Raw genomic sequence first — 15,408 nt, 5'->3', positions numbered from 1 at the left:
TGTGCTTCCTATTTAAAAGAATAGATCAAATAACAATTTAAAAAACGAAGCTAAGCAGGCACTGACAGGGTCAGAGATGCAGGGAGAGGTCAGGTGATCATCAGAACCAAGGGAGGTAGGGCGGGACCTCATCAAGCCCACCTCCGGTAAGGTGAGGACCATAACCCTTCTGCGAGCCATTTTCAGCAAGGCATCTATTCCATCCGCTACCTCATCCTATCCTGGAGCAGCTCTGAGAGGAAGATATAATCATCCCCACTTTATAGAAGACCAGCTGAGGCTCAAGGTGAGGCTCAGAATCAGGTATGGAGTGCTGCATCCTTCCCCGACCGCCCTCACAGGCCGGCCCTGAGGATGAGGCTACGATGGAATTCTGGGCCTGGCTGGCTGCCCTGTCCCATCGGCAGCTTGGAGTTTGGGTGTTCAGCTGAGCATTTAGGGGTTGCACCTGGGCTGTGGGACCCTGGGAAAGATGAGGTGAGGGAGGAGCTTGGTTCTTCCTTTGGGGAGAGGGCGGCAGGGGCCTCCAGGGATGGGAATATCCGAGGACAGCTCCAAGAGGGGCTCTGAGCCAGACAGACCCCTCAGCTCTTCCGCACTGGGAGCAGATGGCCGAGGAGGCTCTGGGAGGCCGGGTGCTAAGACTGGAGGGGCTGAGAAGGGGTGGGACAGCCCACAGGAGGGAGGTGCACTTCTGAGCACCGTGAGAGTCACAGGTAACACGAGGGTGGACTTTAGATTCTGTCTGGAACGTGACAGAATGTACTATTCCTCTGATGGCGGGGCGGGGGTGAGGGAGCTCCCTTCAGGCTGCGGCAGCTGCTGATGTGATCGGAAAGACCCAAGGGTTTTTGAATCTCAGAGGTCTCCCATAGGGGCCATGCCCAGGACTCTAGATTCCTCTTCACACAGATACTATCCAGGCGCCTTCTTGGGAGGTCCGGCCTCCTAAGGTGATGCCGAAGTATTATTTCACTTCGAAGGGGCAACGGGTTAGCCAATAAGGAGCAGGGAGCAGTTCACCTGCCTCACCTCCACCCAGGCTCAGGCCAGAGAGGATGGGGTGCAGGAGGGGTGAGCTTTGACCGCATGCATGATGGAGTAGAAAGAACCCGAGTTAGGAGACGCAGTTCCAGGCAAAACCCTTCTCTCTGGGCCCTCAATTTCCCAACTGTAAAATCAGGCCATTTGGGCCAGATGGTCTCTGTGGGCCCTTTGAGCTCTGGAGAGTGGCCCTTATGGGGTTTCCACCGGGACTTGGGGAAGCAGGGAGGCTGGGGGGGCCAGAAGGACAGGCGGGCTGTGGTGTCCCCTCGCCGTCTTCCCTACATGGCATTTGTGGTTTATGAGAAGCTCTCACGACATTTTCTCACTTAGGGCAACCCATGAGACACGTGAGGATTACCCCCATTTTCCGGATGAGAAACTGAGACTCGGAGAGATAAAGAAAGCTGCCCAAATTCACACGCCCAGGAGGTAGGGGATGTGGGATTCAGACCTAGTTCGAATGACTCAAGTTATCTTCTTCCCTCATATCGCAGCTGCCTCCTCCTTGCTTTTTCCTTTGTTTTCTTTTCATAAATTTATTTATTTATTTATTTATTTTTGGCTGTGCTGGGTCTTTGTTGCTGAGCGCGGACTTTCTCTAGTTGAGGCGAGCGGGGGCCACTCCTCGTCGCGGTGAGTGGGCTTCTTATCGCAGTGGTTTCTCTTGTTGCGGAGCACGGGCTCTAAGTGCGTGGGCTTCAGTAGTTGTGGCTCACGGGCTCTAGAGCGCAGGTTCGGTAATTGTGGCGCACGGGCTTAGTTGCTCTGAGGCATGTGGGATCTTCCCGGACCGGGGCTCGAACCCGTGTCTCCTGCACTGGCGGACGGATTCTTAACCACTGCGCCACCAGGGAAGCCCCTCCTTGACTGTTGATTTTATTTTACGGTGGAGTAGAGAGGGGCCTCATCTGCCCCACCTCTGGGAAGCAGACCTGTCTCTACATCCTTGCTCTGTAGATGCTCATTCAGGACAGGGCCTCAGTGGAACCCTCCAGTGGCCATTTCTACCCCCGGGTCCTCCAGATGGTTCTATGACACTCCCTCCCCTCAGCCTTATAATTAGATCTGGAGGCCTGAGGCAGCTGACCTTCTTTCCCCCTACTCCAGGTCCATCCGTCTTCCTCCTGGGGATCTTACAGAGACCTCAGGTCTCCTACACTGGCTGGGGCATCGTTGGGCCAGCCGTGCCCTCCTCTCACTCCACACTGGCAGAAAGGGCATGAGTCTGTCTGGGAAGCCATTTCTCCCTGTCCACAGCCTTCCCAGTTCCTGCTGTGACCTCAGCTGCCATCCTTTCTCATCACCAGCTGTATCCAAGACAACCGACAGCTCCTACTGGGCAGTGAGAAGAGGAGGGGTGGCACGCAGGGTCAGTTCAACAGCCACAGCTCCCCGGCTGAGGGAGCCACCTGTTCTGTCTGAGGGTCTCATGGTAGGAGGGAAAAGACTGGGCCTTTCATGAAATTCAAGGAAGTGTGTGAGGGACTTTACAGGCACTGGAAGAGAAGCTGATTTATAAACCAGTGCCCCAGGCTCTGGCTGATCCAGCCTTCATGGAGAGATGGGAACAGCGTGAGTGTGGAATCAGAACTGGGTTGGATGCCCTCCTCAAGGACTGACTAGCTGTGTGACGTTGGGTAGGTTTCTTGACATCTCTGAGCTTCTGTTATGATTGGTTCGTTGGACTCACTAGGGGCCTGCAGTGAAACTAAATATACTTTGCAAGCACTAAAACTTTAGTGGCTAAGAGCATGTGCTCTATGGCCAGAAAGGTTGGGTTTGAATCCCTGTCCTGCTATGTGACCTTGGCCAAATGACTTCATCTCTGTGTCAAGTGCTTTTGCAGTGCAACAAACACCCCGCAACTCAGTGGCTCAGTGCAACAGCCACTTACTTAGCTCATGGTTTTGGGGGTCAGCTGTTTTGTCTGGGACCAGCTAAGCAGTCCTTCTGGTCTGGGCTCAGCTGATCTTGGCTGGGCTCACTCATGTGTCTGCTGTCAGTTGGTGGGTCCCCTGGGACTGGATGGTCAATTGGCCTCATTTGGGATGAATGGAACTCCTGGGCTTATCTCCATGTGGTCTCTCAGCCTCCATCGTGCTAGTTTGGGCGTATTCACAGCCCCGAACCTTGTGTTATAAGGCTTTGAAGGCAGCCAGAGAGCAAGACTCAAAGTGCAAGAACACCTCAGGTCTGTGCTGGCAACATGCTTGCTTCTGTCTCATCGGCCAAAGCAAGTCCCGTGGCAAAGCCCTGCACCAGGGTGGGAGGGCACACCCAAAGGCATCGCGTGAGCAGACGGGGAACCATCACTGCAGCGATCTGTCACTGCCTCTCTGGGCCTCAGTTTCCTCTGTAAAATGAGTATAATCTTGTACCTTCCTTAAGGGATTCTTGGGAGGCCCGAAATGAAATGAGCAAATGTATGTAAAACGCACACATTTCTTCAGCACTGAGAGAGAGCAAGCAATCCACAAGGTGAACTGTTAGTGTTTTTATTAGCAGGGGCCTCGAGGGACAGTAAACATCCCATGTGGCAGGCTCTGCGGTAGCAAGCAGGGCTCAGGCTCCTGGAGGACAGCTGTGGGCCTGCTTTTCCTCTCAGAGGAAATGGATGGTGCCGGGGAAAGTTGCAGGGATGGGGCGGTTATGGGGTGGTGGGGAGGCTCTTCCCTCAGTTCCCTGGCTGCTGGGAAAGGGGAGCCCATTGCAGCTTCTGCTGGGGATTTGGTCCTGGGGCTCCTTCCCAGGATCCAAGGGACGGTTTTATTCCTCCTACTTCCCTTCTCTCCCTCGTCCTGGGCTCAGGCACTTCTGGATCTGGAAGAAAGCTGTCAGGGCACGTGCTCACCTGCAGTGTTTGGTTCTGGGAGGGACTTTAAGGGGCTGTTAAGCTGGGATCCTAAACTTCTCCCCATCAAAGCTCATGTGGAGCATCAGGTGACCCTACGTGTCGTGCTCTCTGCAATACCGCGTCTGCCACAGCCCACATTTTCAGGGTCGTGCATGACCTTCACACATCCATTGAGTGCAATGCAGTGACTGTCAGTAGGGGGCATGTGATCTGGAATTGGGGTTGGTGTCTGCGATGTCACTAAGAGCCAACCCGAGACCCTGGGCCATTGTTACAACCCTGGGAAAAATCCAAGAGGCTGCCATCTTGGTGAGCTACTGCAAGCCGCCCGCAGGGAGGGGAGGGGGACTGACTTTATTAGACTTTTGAAAACCTTGAAAACAAAATTCACGTAACTGCCTTCACAGACCCCAGCTCGGCAACCACAGATCTGGCTGGGCCCCCTCGTTTCTTTGGTTCTAGGAGTCCTTTCTGAGCTCGCACAGGCAGCTCCAGGAAGCTGGATGGCCATCCTTCATTCACTGAGTCTTCATTGCCCCTCATGTATCAGACCTCCTCCCAGACACTGGAGCTAGGACAGTGAATGCCACATCAGAGGCGGGTCCAGCCCCCACAGAATTGACGGTCTACGGGAGGCAGAGTAATTGATCATAAGAATAAATGTAAGATTATATGGCCAGATGGTTTTCTTTTTGAAATATTAATCTTCCTTCCTTCCCTGGCATTTCCTCTTCCTGGCATTTGGACTCAAAACGTTCACTGCCGCAGGGGACGGACGACCCAGTGGAAGTTAGAAGTCAGCTCTTGTCTTCTGTGTGTCCAAAGCTGAAGCCTGGGTGTGTGGGGATTTGGAAAGAACGAAAGATTTGGAAGATGCAGGATGCTTCAAGGCCCCAGACCAGTCGATGCTCCCTGGGCTGCTGGTGTGATGGGAGGAGCATATGGGTGTGTGTCCGAGACGGGCCACACGCTTGCCCTGACCTTCCTGTTTCCTACTGAAATAGGTTTGGAGGACCTGGCAACAGAGAGGACTTGCATCCCCCGCCCCGGGGTAAAATGTGGAGAGGCGGAAAGACCCCAGCCTATTGCCCAAGCCAGTGTAGCACTGACTGCGGGGTGATTCAGAGCCTAAAGTCTTAAGGCAGCCTGAGTCTCCTGGGGCTGGGCCAGCTACTCCGCCCGCTAGCTAAGGCTCTCGGGGGGTAACCGGTCCTCCTACCCAGCCCTGCTTCTGGGCCCACACCTGGACTAGCACGTGGGCTGTGCACCTTTCGCTTTGGGGAGGAAATTGTTCCTCTGAGTTTCACTTCTGTTTTTTTCTTTTTTTGACCATATTAGTCGCTCGGGCTCCTCGAGCCCGGCAGCACCTGGCATTGTTTGCTGACAGCCTGACATACCACGGGCTGCTGCCTCCCCTCCTCTGACCTGCCGATGCCCACGCTCTGAAAGGTGAGTCAAGCATGGGGAGGGGGTAGAGGAACCACTGGCTCAACTCTCAGCCACAGGGTCTCTACTGCCCCCGGAGCTACCGTGGCTGGTTTACCCACGTGGCCGGCCTTCCAGAGGCGGAGCGCCCCGGAGTGGGAGGCGGAGATAAGCCTGGCCACGCCCCTGAGCTGGCCACGTGACACGACGCAAGTCCTGTTCTCTCTCTGAGCCTGTTTCCTCATTGGTAAGACACGGACAAGACCAAGATGGGTGTGGCTGGTGAGATGAAGTCTGTGAAAGACCAAGTCTCATCATCACAATTACACTAACAGATCACTGAGCGCGCCCTGAGCTATAAGGCGGGCACCGTGTAAACAGCCAGCCCGGAGGATCTGATTTATTCCTCTCGCATCCCATGAGGCGGCCATTACTATTATCCCCATTGTATGGGTGAGGAAACTGAGGCACAGAGAGACAAGGAAGCCGTCGAAGGTCACAAAGTTACAGTCTGGCAAAGCTGCGATTCCAGCCCAGGCTGTCAGACCCTCTTCTGTACTACAGGCCGCTGACCTTGCTTTGCTCAGGGGCAGGAGCACAAAAGGCCTTGAGACCGTCTTGTTCACTCATTGCACAGAGAAGGAGATGGACCCTCAGAGAGAAGAATGGACTTGCTTAAGCTCGCACAGCGGCCTAGACACCACACTATGGGTAAAACGTCAGACCCTACATGTAGCTTTTGGGCAGATGCATTTGAATCCACAAGAAGGGCTTTCTGAGGATGTCAAAACTTCCCCCAATGGGATACCCTAAGTCTCAAAAGTGCAGGTTCTGGGGAGGCCTGTGGAGAGGAGAGGGGAACATTCTAGTGCCTTTGAGGACCCCCTGAAATCTGCCTGGAGCGAAAGGAACGAAATGGGCCACCACGTCCTTCACCCGCCTGGACTTGTATCCAGCTTTGTCCGGAGAGGGACACGGTCCCGAGGACTCAATGAGAGTGATCTCTGGGATATGGCTCGGTGCTCACTGCGGCACGGTTCCCAAGAATAAACAACCGGAAGCAACCTAAGAGTCCAGCGATAAGGGGCTGGTTAAGTGGTATCATAGAAACGATGGTCCTTGCTTCCCGGCACGGAGCTCTGAAGTCCCCTGTAATTTCCTCAGTGATACTGTTATATGGGCATCTTTAGCTCTAATGAGGCAACTCTTGGCAGGTCCCTAGATAACTTCAGGATGGAGGCTGGTCACAAGAAAGACCAAACCTTGATGAGAAGCCTGGAACTTTCAGCCCTGGCCCCAACCTCCAGGGAGGGCAGAGAGGCTGGAGATTGAGTTCATCACTAAGCGCCGATGATTAATCCATCATGCATGCGTAATGAAACCTCCATAAAAACCTCTAAATGGGGACTTCCATGGTGGTCCAGTGGCTAAGACTTTGCCTTCCAGTGCAGGGGGGTGCAGGTTCAGTCCCTGGTGGGGGAACCTAGGATCCCACGTGCCTTGTGGCCAAGAAACCAAAACATGAACAAAACAAAACAAACAAACAAAAGACACAAGTGATACTGTAACAAATTCCATGAAGACTTTAAAAATGGTCCACATCAAATAAATAATAAATCATTACGTCAGCAAAGACCCTTGCAAAAAAATGAAAACAAAAATCAAAACCTCTCTAAATGATGAAGTTTGGAGAGTTTCCTGGTTGGTGAGCTCATTCAGGGGCTGGGAGGATGGCAGTCCTTGGAAGGGTATGGAAGCTCTGTACCTCCTGCCCAAACCTTGCCCTATGCATCTCTTCCATACAGCTATTCCTGAGTTGTAGCCTTTATAATAAACCAGTACATGTAAGTGTTCTCCTGAATTTTGTAAAAGTCTTTCTAGCAAATTACCACACCTGAGGAGGGGGCCCTGGGAACCTCCGATTTATAACCAGTCGTTCAGAAGTATGGGTGGCCCAGGGCTTGCAATTGGTATCTGAAGCGGGGGCAGTCTTGTAGGACTAAGCCCTTTAACCTGTGAGATCTGACGCTGAATCCAGATAGACGGAGTCAGAATCCAATTGAATCCTTGAGCACCTGGTTGGTGTCGGAGACTTAGAGAGGTGACTTTGGAAAAGACACCATGTGTCTGGTTAGTGTCAGGGAGGGAAAAAAACCTAACAGTGAAATACACTACTGTGGTTTGGTTTGATTCCATAATACAAGACAATCAGAGCTATTAAAAATGGCATTATAGAAAAAAATGTATAATGGCATGGGAACATGTTCCCAGTATAAAGTATAATGTTAAGAATAAAGTCAGTTACAACATAGGGCATGCCATCTGATCTCAGTGTTGTAAACAAAACAAAACAAAACCCAGAGTAGTATGTACATAGGAGATTATGATTTATTTCCGCTTTCTTGCAGTTCCCAATTTTTCTAAGAACATCTATGTTTCTTGTAATCAGATCTCTCACACATTCTGCCATTATTTCTATTTCTGTAAATCAGAGAGGGGGCATCTCCATAGGGAGAGGGTCTCTGTCCCTGCAGAGCTCGGAAAGCCTGGCTGTCCACCTGCCAGGGAGGCAGGGAGGCTAGTCAAGCAGCAGATGGAGGCAAGGTGGTGTCCACTGCCCTTCCAGTGGCCTCTGAACCATTAGCCCGTCTTGGGAAAGTTTTCCCAGATTCAGGACTGAGCCCCAGCCCTGGCATGGCCCCTCTGCTATGTACCAGGGTAGGGCAGGAAGCAGACTACTATCCATGTTCCCTGGGGAACTTGTCTTCTTGCAGTGCCCACCGAAACCGATAGGTCTGGCTTTTTCATTCATTCATTCAACAAAAATTTACTGAGCACCTACTATGTCTCTGGCACCATTCTAGGTGCTAGGAATACGGTGTTCAACAAAATAGCATCATTGGTGTCCTCATGAAGCTTCTTTTTATTGCATAAACAATGGGCAACTGAATAAACATATAGTATAATGTCAAGTGGTGAAAAGAGCCATGAGGTAAAAAGTAGATATAGAAAAGATAGACAGATTGGGGGTACTCTTTGGAGTGGGCTGGTCAGGGAAGGTGGTAGAGAGGAGGAGGTGGTATTGAGCAGCCAGCTAAATACTAAGAAAGTACCGGCCACAAGGATACCAGGAGCAGAGAGTTCTAGGCAGAGGGAACAGAAAGAGCAAAGGTCCTGGGGCAGGAATGTTAGCGATACTTCAGGATGAGGAAGGAGGTCTAGTAAGGCTAGAAATAGATGGTAGGGGGCGTGGGGGGCAAGATCACATCAGTCTTGTAGGCTAAAGCACTGGCTTTCGTTCTGAGAGAGAGGCGAGCCTCCAGAGGGCTTTCAACAGAGGACTGACAAGACCTGACTGATGTTAACAGGATGGACCTGGCTGGGGAGAGCATAGAGGTGGCTCTCTCTGCAAAGACAGAGGTCTCTGCCCCCTCCTCCCCCCAGGATCAGGGCCAAAGTCTTTTAATTCAGCACCAAGTGCCAGCCAGCATCACAGGCCTGGGATTTTCGAGGCCAACAGCACTCACGCTGCTCCAGAAGAGTGAGAGGGGAAGGCCTCCTGGCACCCACTCCCCCATATTTGCCCCCACTTGATGTAAGTGCTTCATCCATATTGAAAACTTGTGATGGGGAGGCTCGGGCTGACAGGCCCACCGACACCAAGATCCTAATGTTCCCCCAAGCTTCCTCAGCGCGCTGCAGAGATGCTGGAAAAATGGGTCCGCCCGGCTTCGGGACCAAAAATGTAGGAGGGGTGTGGGGAGTTGGGACAAGAGATCAGCAGGCAGGTCTGGAACAGGAAGGTCTGGAAACTTTGTCACAACTGCCTGGTGGTCTAGACGCAGCTTCCTAAAAATGGAGAGAGGCATTTTGTGATAAAACGCTTAAACAAAATGAAAACGACTTACTTGTGGGAGTTCTCAGGACCTTTATATGTTAATGAGAATTGTGACGCTGAGGGACCAAGGCAGCATTTTTCAAACTCCTGTCCATGGTACCCCTTTTTCCATGGAGGATCTTGAGGGATTAGGGTTCCTATGAACACTCTTTGAGAAATGTTGGCCGATGTCAATAGTCATCTAAGAGATGAGGCTTCTGCTTCCCTCCCTTCCTGCCCCCTCCTCCGTTCCCCTCATTGTTTTCCTCTGCTAATCCAGCTTGCATAATGCTACCACCCCATTAAATCAAAGAAGAGCACTTGACTCTTCTGTGGGCATTATGGAGCTATTGAGCTATGCAGATACAAGGAAATCAGATTTCTCCAGCTGGCTTTCAGGGCTCCGGTCTGGCTTTCAATTTAGCACCTGCAGCTCCCCTCCCCTGCTTTAGCCAGGCCCCTGTCCTTACAGTCCTAGGACAGCTCTGAAACACCTCTGTCTCTGAGCCTTTGCTTTGGCTAGAATATCCCTCTTCCCTCCTCTTAGGCCACCTCCTCCAGGTAGCCTTCCCTGATTATCCCAGCCTTGCCTCTGAAGTCCCCGGGGGTGATATTAGAAACAGAGAAGGTAGGAACCCCTAAATAGTCATTAAAAATGACTATAAAATCACCCCCCTATACTATCCTGGGGAATATGATTATGAGCACCCAAAGGAAAAAATTTATTAAGGACTCAAAGGGAGGTCCATTGGCCTCAGGAGCATTGACCACTGAACCCCCTGGCTTTCTCAAAAGGACCCCTAGAGCATTTGCATTACATGCAGTCTCAGGATTCCCAATACAGGCTTGTCCTTGGCTAATTTAATGTTTCCCTTTGACCTTCTATTGTGGAAAAATTCAAACATAGGCAGAAGTAGAGACTATTATAATGCTAGCCCTTACATCTGTCACCTGGTTTCCACAGCGATCAATCATGCTTCATGTCTACATCTACCCACTCCCCTGTATCATTTTGAAGCAAACACCAGACACCATATATTCTATCCATATTTATCTCAGTATTCTTTTCGATATTTTTTTACATAACTGTAATATAATTATTCCACTAAAAATTAAGAATAAACCCTTAATATCATCAAATATCCAGTGACTAGCCACATTTCCCGTTGCCTTTCACATCTTAGTTCTATTTGTTTTATAGTTTGAATCAGGATCCTAAGGAGGTTGGTTGATGTATCTAAGTCTCTTTTAATCTATAATCCCTCTCCACCCCTCTCTCTCCTATTTTAAAATAGACTTTGTTTTTTAGAGCAGTTTTTGGGTCAAAATTGAGAGGAAAGTACAGAGAGTTCCGATACACCCCTTGCTTTCAGACCTGCACGGTCGGCCTGTTACCAACATCCCCACCAGAGCGGAACATTTGTCACAATCCATGAACCTGCACTGACACATCCTAATCACCCAGAGTCCGTAGTTTACATTAGGGTTTATTCGTGCTGTTGGATATTCTATGGGTTTGGACGAATGTATAATGACATGCATCCATCATCATAGTATCATGCAGAGTATTTTCACTGCCCCCAAATTCTCTGTGCTCTGCCTATTCATGGCTCCCGTAAGCCCTGGCAACCACTGATCTTTTTACTGCCTCCATAGTTTTGCCTTTTCCTGAATGTCATATAGTTGGAAGCAAACAGTATGTATCATTTTCAGATTGGCTCCTCTCACTTACCAATATGCATTTAAGTTTCCTCCAAGTCTTTTCATGGCTTGATAGCTCATTTCTTTTTAGCGCTGAATACTCCATTGTCTAAATGTACCACTGTTTCTCCAGTCACCTACTGAAGGACTTCTTGGTTGCTTCCAAGTTTTGGCAATTATGAATAAAGCTGCTGTAAACAGCCGTGTGTAGGTTTGGGTGTGGAAATAAGTTTTCAGCTACCTCTGGGTAAATACCAAAGAGCGCAATTGCTGGATCATAGGGTAAGAGTATGTTTAGTTCTGTAAGAAACCGCCAAAGTGTCTTCCAAAGTGACTGTACCTCTCTCTTTTTAAATTATTTCTTTTTAAAGAAACCAGATGCTTGTCGTATGTTTTCCCAGTGGTTTCACCCCCATGGTGTCTTCTAACTCATCCCTCTGTTTTCTGTATTTCCGGTAAATTGACAATTCGTTTCTGAAGCTTGAGCAGATTCAAGTTTGGCTGTTTTAGCAAAAGACGATCTCACGGTGCTTCGTGTTTCCATCAGGAGGCACACAATGCCCGCCGTCTCCAGTTTGGGGATGTTAGAAGCTGTGGATGTTCAGCATCTATAGATCCATTAGGGGTTGCAAAATGGCGAGATTCTCATTTTATCAACCCTTCTTCATTTACCAGCTGGAATCCTTCTAAAAAAAGAAATGTCCCTCAGCTATCATTTGGGTACCCAGTGGCACAGTATGCATGGCAAAGGCAAGATAACTGCTTGATTCTTTCCCTTTATTTACCAACTAATTACCTTTTAATGGAGTGATGCTAACAGCTAGCACTCGTAGAACACTTACAGATCACCAAATGTTTTTATCAACACTATCTCATTTCATTATCACAACAACCCTGTGAGGTAGACGGGACAGATGGTGCTGTATTTTTATCTTTTATTTGTTTTTTTGCAGATGAGAGAACTAAGGTCCAGAGTAGTTAAGTGACTTGCCCAAGCTCAGAGAGCTGCTAGAATAATCATCACCAACGTACAGAGAACCCTAACTCTGTGCCAGACACTGCTCTCTAGAAGTGGAGGAACCCGTTTCCTTCTCAAAACAACTCTAAGAGCCGGGGAGGGGGGCAGTGATTATCCCCAAGCCCAAGGCCCAGACAGGTTAGCTAACTTGCTCAAGGTCAAATGGTGATAATAGTGGTTATTTATTGAGCACGTACTGTGTGCCAGATGCCTTTGCTAAGTGTTCAAAACAACATAACACACTGTTCTGCCATCTGTTGCGGCAGCGGTCCCAGGCCTTTGTGGCACCAGGGATGGGTCTCATGGAAGACCATTTTTCCACTGACGGGTGGGGGGGGGATTGGCGTGCGGGGGAAGGGTTCAGGCGGTAACGTGAGCGGTGGGGAGCGATGCGGAGCAGCCCGGTGCAGCTTCACTCGCTGGCCCGCCGCTCACCTCCTGCCGTGCAGCCGGGTTCCTAAGAGGCCGCGGACGGGGGCGGGCGGTGCCGGTCTGCAGCCTGGGGGTTGGGGACCCCTGTGTTGTGGGATGGGTTCATGCCACGTGCCAGGTGCACTGACTCTTCATAGCAACCTCCTATCAACCCTGTGTCACAAAGAGGAAACGGAGGTTCGGAGTGGCTGCGTCGTACGCCCCGGGTCGTGGGGCTTGTCTGTGACTGAGCTGGGTTCCCGTCTAGCTCTGCTTCTGCAGCATGCTGACCTCTGTACCTACGTCGGCCTCCTCCTCCTCCCCTCTCCAGCACCCACAGAGGGTCTGACCGGAAGACAGAACTCTTGCCATGGGGCTGTAGCTGCCTGCCACCTTCTCTAACCCCAGAGAGAAGCTGCCACGTTTGGCATTAATTGACAAGGGGAGAGAGAGCTGGGAAGAAAGGGAAGAAAGCTGGCAAAAGAATGAGTGGTTTTAGTGCCTCCACGACATCCTCAGTTGTAGCTGGCTCGGCTTCTAACTGTTTTCCACCGCTTTTCTTCCAGGATCGGGACATGAAGCCCACTGAGCCACACAACAGATTGAAAGGACAGGGGGTCTTCTGGCCTAGCAGGGAGAGATAGAGGGCCCGGCCTGCCAGGATCAAGAAGCCCACCTTTGTCGCAAGCCACCCTGGGTTCCCAGCAGACATCACAAGGCCCTAAATCACGATGGCCTCAATAATACTTGCGCTCCTGGGCTAATGTTGCGGCTGCCGCAGGCTGGCAAGGACAGTCATAAACGACTTTCCTCAGAGGGATGCCCTATCATAATGAGATGCCGTAGCCCGCATCCTGCACGCAGAGAGGCCCTTTGGAAGGCAAAGGCGCTGGGGGAGAAGACAGGAGGAGGAAAAACAAGAACCGATTAAACCCTCAATTTGAGCAGAGTAAATGAATTTGACTTTAGGTGATCAAGAGGGAGAAAACTTCTAATTAGACACACGGCAATCCTGGGGCTGAGCACACTTGTGACCGCCCTCACGCCCGCCCCCGTCACTTTTTAAATAAATGTGAAGGATTAGAATGCGGTGTAATTAAAATCCGTCAGTTCCATACACTTGCTGCTGGTGAGGTTTGATGGCTGCTCATCTACTTCCTCCTTTGCCAGGAGCTCCCTCCCCCCACCCCCGCTTCTGTGTTCTGATTGGCTCTCGTCACAGCCAATCGCTTTTGAGCAGGAGGAAGGCTCAGGCAGGAGGGCCAGCTCTCCGGTAGGTCTTTCCTCAAAGAGCAAGAGAGGGTTGGGAGAGCAGGGGTTACCAGGACACTGCAAATGCGCCAGAGGCTGCAGACTGGAGGCCCTTGGGCAGAGTCTGTACCACACGTGAGTTTAAAGAATTTGAAAAGTATTTCTGGCACTGCCAAATCTGGATATTTCACATAAGTATTTTTTGTTTGTTTGTTTTCGGTGGGGGGTTTCTTTGGAAACGTCCAAGATGGCAATACTGAGCCTGTATTCCCACGTAGTGACAATGGACCCAAGCTGAAGAGCAGCCACCATCTAGACAGGGTGCTGCCACCCCAGCTCATGACATTGCCTGTCTGGCTGGACTCACTGGTCCCCGTGGTCATTCAGCCCCGCGGGCATTTGAGTGTTCAATCTTCTAACCTCGGTCTGCAATCTCCAAGCTACGGGAGATGCCTGAGCGTCCACCCTGAATTTCCCTGCCACCCACGCTGAGCCCTCTGCCTCGAAAGCCCTTCCTCAGCCTCCATTCAAATGCTACTTCATCCAGGAAGAATTTCCCATCTCCCCAGTGGGAATTTGTCTCTTTCTGCTCTGGCGCTCGGAGCCCTGGTGTCTACCCCAAGGTCGCACCTCTCCGGTGTGTGATGGTGAATCCACTTGCCCCAATGGGCTGTGAGCTCCCTAAGAGCAGGGTCAGGTCTGATTTGCCCTGTCTCCCTCTAAGTGCCCAGCCCAGGGCCTGGCCCAGGGTAGACACCCAGTGAATGTGAATTGAAGGAAATTGAAGGACCAGCCCAGGCAACCATCTTTGCCTCTTTCCCAGGCCCTCTTTACACCTTGCTGGTCTTTTTCTCCTCCTTTTGCAGGCTCCAGGCTCGATGGCTGGAGATCATTTACAGAAGGGTCTTTGGGAATTAACGCATCCCCACGGCCAGGGAATTCACCTTGCAATTGAGAATGAAGAGATGCAATGCTTAGCACAATGGAAGATGTGCTAACGGTGGACTTGCTGGCACAGGACAGTGGATAGGTCCATGGGGGAGATCCTTTTCGAAAGCGAATTCTACCAACTGACATATAGAGCCTATGATTTTCGTCAATCTACTTCCCTCACTGGGCTATGACCTGGTGTCACAGGGAAATGCACTTGACCTCTCTGAACTTCAGTATCCTTCTAGGAAAAATGACGGTAACACTGCTGTAGTGTAAGTGCCTGACAATTAGGGTTTTTTTTTTTTATTATTATTGTAATGTAAGTGCTTGATATTAAGCTTTCCGGTGGCAGAGACATCCATTTCAAAGACCTCGCCTCGAATAAACACATTGCCAGCTACACAACTCGATACAGAGCCAGGCTGTCCACCGATGAAGTTCCCCTTTGGAAAATCCCCGGGTGAGCCAGATGATTGATTGCTGAAGTGACCCTGCTTTTTCCCTTCCCACGTTAATTCCTGTTCTTATGTTTTCAAGTCACCAATAAAGAGTGAACCTGCAAAACCCACCCTCCACCCCAACTCCTCTTTCTCTCTCTTTCTCTCCCTCCCTGTCTCTCTCATTCTTCCTGTGACCTCGCCGAGTGGCCCGGGGTGTGCCGTGTGTCCTGCAGGGCTTGTGAGTAATAACCCTTGGTGTTTTTTCTGAAGTTCCCTGATGGTGGTTTCTGAGCTGAGCTGCATCTTACAATCATAATAAGAACCACAAGGACCCGTCCAGCCACAGCACTGGCTCCAGTTGGGGAAATGTCTGTGGGGCTCCCTACAAGGAGTCCGGGTCCAGGTGAGGGCCCTCAGGCACTTCTAGCTGATAGCATCACTTCATGATGGG

At 50.7% G+C, this 15,408-nt stretch overlaps 1 long non-coding RNA gene across 1 annotated transcript; it reads left to right on the top strand.

Annotated features, from left to right (window-relative positions):
• Positions 1-5,925: 5,925 nt before the first annotated feature.
• Positions 5,926-15,098, top strand: LOC136794458 (uncharacterized). Its single transcript, XR_010841234.1, has 2 exons — positions 5,926-6,037; positions 12,900-15,098. It is a non-coding gene; the product is annotated as an uncharacterized lncRNA (long non-coding RNA).
• Positions 15,099-15,408: the final 310 nt, after the last annotated feature.

Source organism: Kogia breviceps, chromosome 7 (assembly GCF_026419965.1).
Source record: "Kogia breviceps isolate mKogBre1 chromosome 7, mKogBre1 haplotype 1, whole genome shotgun sequence".
NCBI classification, from domain to species: Eukaryota; Metazoa; Chordata; class Mammalia; order Artiodactyla; family Physeteridae; genus Kogia; species Kogia breviceps.
The sequence above is the reverse complement of the archived record's forward strand: the minus strand, read 5'-3'. Positions and strand labels throughout refer to the sequence as shown.